This window comes from Triticum dicoccoides, chromosome 6A, assembly GCF_002162155.2.
Source record: "Triticum dicoccoides isolate Atlit2015 ecotype Zavitan chromosome 6A, WEW_v2.0, whole genome shotgun sequence".
NCBI lineage: Eukaryota > Viridiplantae > Streptophyta > Magnoliopsida > Poales > Poaceae > Triticum > Triticum dicoccoides.
The window spans coordinates 595,354,945-595,362,672 of record NC_041390.1 but is presented as its reverse complement, the minus strand read 5'-3'; positions in this window follow the sequence as shown (position 1 = coordinate 595,362,672).

Sequence of the window (7,728 nt, the reverse complement as noted above, 5' to 3'; positions counted from 1 at the left end):
ACCTTCTCCCCGGGAAGCTCCCTTCTCCCGAGCCGCGAAACCTCAGCCCCACCTCCATGGCGCCCCCCACCGCACCAATTTCACAGCCGCCCTCCTCCCTAATGCCGGAGACGTTGTCCATTTGCCGTCATGCACTGGGCCATGTGCCTCTTACTTCGTTCTGCTGGTGCTGCCTCGACGACGGCCGCGTGAACCATGCTGGAGCCGATTCACCCCCGCCGTTGTTCACGGCGCCGGAGCGGCTCCAACTTCGGATCCGTCCAGAGTCCTGGCGCTGCGTCGGCGTAGCCGTCGACCGTCGCGACATCGCTCTTTCCCTGCCGCCGGTCGCCACCGCAACCGCATCGGCCTCACTGACTCGACAGCTGGACCTTCCTACTTCACCATGCCGCCAGATAGGTCGCACACTCATCTCAAATCACTTTATTTAGGCGTCAGTTGTCTGAATTTTTATTCTGGGCCAATCGATTTGCAATGGGAAGCAGCACCCCTCGAGGCGGCGGAGCTCCTAGGCTGCCAGTTGGCTGGTGTCTAATGTAAGGGTGCGGGGCCGCAAGTTCGCCGTGGAAGCAGCGCTTAGATGGCTATCTTTTAGAGTTGCGTGGGTTGAAGGTACTGCCACCGCCGGATCTGGATGACGGGGAGTCTTTGTGGATTGGCCCGGGGGCGACACAACCACGGCAGTGCGGTGGGGCGGGGAGTGGGGTTTTGGCCGGGGCCACAGACGGCGGAGGTAGGCTGCTCTGCCGTTGGTCGCTGGCTCTTCGGGGAAGATTTCGAACAGTGTCAGCCGGGAGGCACAAGACGGTCAGCCATCCGGCGTAGATCGGACAGTATAAAAATAAAATAAAATCGTGTGACCCCAATTTAGTGTTCAGTCAACAGACGTGTGACCACTCTCATACCTTGCTGTTGATCTCTTAGTGTATTTCTTCAGATCAAAGAGATATGTCATTCTTAACATTATGCGTTATCTGCATCTTCAGACACACCGTCTTCCGACTCACCGCAGCTGCTCCAAAAAGGGTAGCATACACCAGAAGGGAGCTATAGTCCCCACTCAACAGTTCCCTGCATCGAATGCGCGTGCCCGACATGCACAACCACAACAACTGCAGGGCCATCGACAAGTCAGCACATGATGCTCACTCCTATGGATGGCAGCCCGATAGGTTGTACCCTCATCTTACTTGTGTGCAACATTTATGGCTTTGTTATTCATCTAAGCATGGAAAATAGATCATCACATTTCACTGTATATTCATGTTGATCTCTTACGGGTCTTGTTCAGGAGTTAACGCTGTTCCATAGTTCAGCTAAGATACTTGTTCTTTAGGTAACACTGTTCCATAGTTATCATACATCAGCCAATGCTATCCCACAGGCTGGTGATTATAGTATTATACCACTTCTAGTATTTCCTATGTTGTTCTTTAATACTTTTGTGTGCCATCTAGTTAATCTCGAGTACAAACGATACATATTCTGTAGCTTTCATCTCTGTTCTCCCTTTAGTTTATGAGACCTATTGCTGCTAGTTAACCCCAGTCCTACTATTTATGTCATCTCCTACAGGCACTCATTACATAAATCTAATTACTAGTTGTCTTCCATGCATGTCAGATATAATTGCACACACTGATATATCCACAAGAACCTCACGGAGCAATGTAAAGGCCAATAAACTTGATGTCAATGATACACAATATGATAGAACATGTAAAGGCAGTTCTTCAGAAGACTTGCAGAAAGATGATGAATCCTCTTCACCCCACAAGGTCCTTGCTCTAACTTGGCCTGTGATATGGGTACAACATGCATATAATGTCCTGGAGTGTATCTACTCTATTGCAATGCCATGTGCTTAGCATGCTGATCATGCATGTAAATATGTCATGCCTTCCTGTTTTTCAGTACCTATTCCATTCATGATAACATGTTTTCAAATTCAAGTACTGTCATTCTACTCTATCGCAATGCCATCTGCTTAATTTGGACATCATGCTTCTGAATATCTTATGCATTGTTATTCATCAGTATTTACTTCATCTGTCTACCATACCATGTTTTTTTACATTGAAGTGTTGTTCTAGTGCTCTCTTGCAATGCCATCTTATTTTCCCAATCATACACGTGTATGTTGCCTTAGTTATTTCTATACGTATTCCGCTAGCATACAGTTTTACATTCAATTGGTTTTTTTTTGCTGTGTTGTCCTGTCGTATCCCTAGCTCTTACACCATACTCCCTCCGTTCGGATTACATGTTGCCGAAATGGATAAAAAGGATGTATCTAGAACTGAAATACGCCTAGACCCATCCATTTTTTTCCGGATGGAGGGAATACATGTCAATATGTCATGCCTTTCTATTCTTCAGTACCTATTCCATCTCTCTGCTGCCGCATGTTTTATAATTAAAGCACCATTCTTCTATACAAGGCATGCAAGGACTATGTTAGAATCTGAAGGGTTACAAACAAGGCCTTTGCAAAAGATCCAAACGCCAGGAGATAATAAACCAACTCCAGTTTTTATAGATACTGCTCCAGCACAGATAAACCCAACTCCTACTAATAATAAGAAGATTCCAGTGGCCAAATAACTAGTCCGCTCCAGTCCAGCAAAAATATGTCAACTCAATTCTAAGAAGCGTGTGCGTATCCTTGCATCATGAAATTTTATAGCATGCTGATCATATTGTCTACATGTTTCTTACCCATCTCTCTTTTAGAAAATAAGCTTAACAGATAGAAGATTTTCTGCAATGGTATCGTTTATGAGGAAAGATTCTTGCAGGAATTCTCTGTGCTCCAATGTAGATGTAAGTACCTGTTGTATATCACTATATTTTTACATCAGCATGTATTTTGTTAATCGGCGTGAATCCAACCTTTATCTGATCTAAATATAGTTGTAGCAAAATGTATGATTAAAGGCCACAATGTTGATTTTTGCAAGGAAAACTGCCTGGTAGTTTTGCATCCTGAGCTGCATGAGTGTACTATCTCATATCAGTGGGTTTGAATACTTTGGTTCTGCAGTGGGTTTTTCAGTGTTTTTTTACTGTGTTGTCCTGTTGTATCCCTAGCTCTTACATCATACTCCCTCCGTCCGGATTAAATGTCGCGGAAATGGATAAAACTGGATGTATCTAGAACTGAAATACGCCTAGACCCATCCATTTATTTCCGGATAGAGTGAATACATGTCAATATGTCATGTCTTTCTATTCTTTAGTACCTATTCCATCTCTGCTGTAGCATGTTTTATAACTGAATCACCATTCTTCTATATAAGGCATGCAAGGGGAAGACGACTATGTTAGAATCTGAAGGGTTACAAACCAGGTCTTTGCAAAAGATCCAAACGCCAGGAGATAATAAACCAACTCCATTTTTCATAGATACTGCTCCAGCACAGAGAAACCCAACTCCCACTGATAATAAGCAGATTCCAGTGGCCAAAGAACTAGTCCGCTCCAGTCCAGCAAAAGAATGTCAACTCCATTCTAAGAAGCGTGTGCGTATCCTCGCATCATGAAATTTTATAGCATTCTGATCATATTTTCTACATGTTTCTTACCCGTCTCTCTTTTAGAAAATAAGGTTAAATGATACAAGACTTCCTCCATTGGGATCGTATTCGAGGAAAATATCTTGCTGGAATTCTCTGTGCTCCAGTGCTGATGTAAGTACCTGTTGTATATCACTATATTTTTGCATCAGCATGTATTTTGTAAATCGGCGTGGATCTAACCTTTATATAATCTAAAATTAGTTGTAGCAAAATGTTAAAGGCGCCAATGTTGATTTTTGTAAGGAAAACTGCCTGGTAGTTTTGCGTACTGAGCTGCATGAATGTGCTATCTCATATCACGCACATTACTGAATTGTAGTGCTTCTCTGGTTGCCCATTCATTCATTGTGTCAATGTTGCTTTCGTATTACCTTACCTGGCTGATGATAGCTGTGCCATATTGTGTTAATTTGGTGTAGGCTAGTTGCCCAAACGTTCGTTGTGTCAAAGTTACTTTCCTATTATCTGACTTGGCCAATGATAGCAAAGCTAGTGTGTTAATTTTGTGCAGGCTGCTGAAGATAAGAAGACAAACTCTGAAAATAGCAAGGCAACCCCATTGTTTCTTTCCAGTAAATATAGGCCAGGTAATATGGCAATAACTCATGATTAATCTGTTTGGTTCCCGTCCTAATTTACGTTATGATGCAGTGGTCAAGACACTCTCCACTATCAATAATACAAGCCTGCCAAAATCGCCATCTGAATCTGTTCAGTATCCTCTGTCTCGAATGCAATGGAATAAATGTATGTTTGTGAACCAATTAATGGCTGAAGCAATGATGGAAATGGTGGCTGAATCAGAGGTGCAGAGTCGTGCGACACAACAACTGATCAATGTTTTTAGAGACAGTGTGGCAAACCAGCAAGAACTTTCCCACATGCTTATGGGCGTCATCTGTGCTGAGGTTGCAGATTGTGACGTTGTAGATGGTTAGGTTCTGCTCATTTATTTGCACTGGCATCAATCCTTGATTGCCCAGTGGATGTAATTTCCTGTAATATATTCTGGATGTGCAACGTTATTCCCTGTATGCCGTACCTTTTCTTGTCGTAATGGGCTCAAATTATCTAATTTGGCCTAAAGACATGAACGAACTTTAGTGGGCCCATTGAGTTAATGGGCCGTTACTAGGCCAAAAGTTAATGGTCGGCCCTCTTACCTCCCTGGTCGTTAATAGGCCGACATCAAAGCGGGCAACAGGTGGCCCCAATTTATTTCATGGGCCGTTAACAGGCTGTTACTAAGTTTGGGCTACATATGGCCGAACTATACTGTAGGCCTTTAGCAGGCCGAAAGAGACAGCGGGCTTGTATTGGACCATGAAGAACATGGGCCGCTAAGAGGCCGAAAGTCAGGTTGTGTTGTAAATGGCCCAACTGTGTTGTGGGCCTTTAGCAGGCCGAAAGAGAAACCAGGCTGGTATTGGACCATGAAGGGCATAGGCCGTTAAGAGGCCAAAACTAAGGTCCGACTACAAATGGCCCAACTCATTTATGGTCCGTTAACAGGCCGAAAGGCACACAGGGCCGGGAATTGGCCCAACACTTAAATGGGTCGCTAAAAGGCCAAAACTCAGGTCCGACTACAATTGGCCCAACTGATTTATGGGCCGTCAATAGGCTGAAAGTGACACCGGGCCAGAAATTGGCCCAACACTTAAATGGGCCACTAAAAGGCCGAAACTTAGGTCCGACTACAAATGGCCCATCAGATTTATGGGCCGTCAACAGGCTGAAAGACACACCGGGCCGGAAATTATCCCAACATTTAAATGGGTCGCTAAAAGGCCGAAAAATGTACATCCTAAAAATTGGCCCATCCATTAAATGGGTCGTTAACAGTCCGAAATCTCATCGGGCCGATATTGAGCCCAAGTATATAGCGGGCTGTTAACGGGCTCGAACTGACGATGGGCTGCAATGGTGTCAAATCTTTAACGGGCCGAATTGGCACATCTCATATGGGCCGTGGGCTTAAATGGACCTGACACAAGTAGGCCTTATATGGGCTGGCCTGCTAATTTTTACTGGGCCAGCCTTTTTCACCAGAATGGGCCACTGTTGGGTCGTGCCACATGTCGGCATATCATAGGCGCCTATCTGACCCACTGACGAGCTGACACGTGTTTCGTCCGGCCAATAAGAATTTTACACATGGAAATTTCTCATTGGTCGAGGCTGTTAACGGGTTATCGGATCCAAAACCCGACCCGATAGCTTAACAGCGTTCCGTTACGGTGGATGCCACGTGTCGGTCACCCTTGACGAAAGCTCTTCTGTGACGCGCGATTTATCGTCATGGAAGTGGACACTTCCGTGATGATAATTTCGGTAATGTCATGGAACACTTCTACGACAGCACAGGTATGACTATCTTGATTCTGTCATAAATTTGTCATGGATGTACATGCATGACAAAAAAAGCGACCTACTGTGACAAACACGTATCATCACGGAAGTGTATTTTTTTTTTGTAGTGTAGTGAGCCTCATAAATCTGAAAATAATGATTTCCTTGCTAGCATCATTGTTGGAGAAACTAGAAACATCACACAAGCAACCGTAGGGAGCATTCACTTTCCTGCCATATATTATTTTGCTCTCTTTATCGGTAGATGTGTTAATGGTAAAGATGAACAATGTCATATTTGCGTACCAGATCTTAGTATCCTCAATTGTGCGGTGTTAAGTGATAAACGATATAATTTGAGGGCTATTATTGCTAGAAGGTTACATCTTAATACTAAAGATGGAGATTTATTTGGTGGGATCCATGCAGCTCGTTTAGCTAAATATTTGAATGTACCTATTAGAGGATATGATATTGAGTTAATTGCCACCTGCTTTCCTGGATTATGAGGCTATGGTACGCCACCAGTTTCTTAAGAGGAATGAAAAGATCCTCCAGTACCGACTAATCTTTGACAGACGGCATGCCGTCCTCGTTACTCTTCCTGCTCCTGCCCTCTTTAACTTTCAGGAAAATGGACGATATTTTATAACTAGAGAGGAGGCAAGCGAGTATGAGAGAACAGCGGAGGTTGCTCGTCTTCAGGAGGCATCCCGCCAAGCGGTAGCCGCCGCAGCACAGTATGACCCCAGCTTCAACTTTGGATATCCACCAGGCCACCCATGGGCGTAGACCAACTTAGGCAAAAAGCCTAAGCTTGGGGGAGTACGTATTTCTCACCGACATTACATTCATGTTCACACACTCATTCCAGTTGTCGGTGCTCACACTCTTTCATTGTATTATCCATGCTAGTTTATTTCTTTTTTCCGTTTTCTTCTTGCGTGTATGAAAAACCTTAAGAAAAACCAAAAAATTTTTGTTGTAGCTAGTTTACTCTCTATGCATGCTTAGTAGTAATATTAATAGAAAACCCAAAAATATTGCTCGTTCTTCTTTTGCTTGTTGGGAGCTTTCCCATGTAAATAGTTTTTCTCGTTCTTGTTCTTCTTCCTTAGAAAAACAAAAACTCCAAAAATATTTCAGTGTGTTTTTCTGAAATTCTTTTCTTTCGGGTCGAGAGGAGAAGACCATAATGAAATTGTTGAGTGGCTCTCATGCATTATTGTTGATCTAACAAAGAGCCCATATTACCTTGTCTTCTCCTTTGAATAAATATTTGCACATTCCAGCTTAGTCCAATGCATGTGCACTATTATTATTATCCACATCGTTCGGGCGTGCAAGTGAAAGGCAATAATGACGATATATGATGAAACGACTGAGATGAGGAAAAGTTGGTATAACTAGACCAATCTTGTTTTTGTAAATATGATTAGTTCATCGTTCCCGATTTAGCCTATTATGAATGAAACATGTTTGCAATGACAATTAGAGATTATAGTTACTCATGCCATGTTTAATTAGCTAGGAGTTTATAATGGTTTACCTTCCGTGTCAACATGGAAATTAAAATGGTTGTGGTGTAGTATGATAGGATGGTATCCTCCTTTGAATGATTCAAGTGGCTTGACTTGGCACATATTCACGCATGTAGTTGAAACAAAATCAACATAGCCTCTACGATATTTATGTTCATGCTGATTTATATCCTACTCATGCTTGCATTCAATGTTGGTTAATCTCAATGCATGTTTATGACTGTTGTCGCTCTCTAGTTGGTCGCTTCCCAATCTTT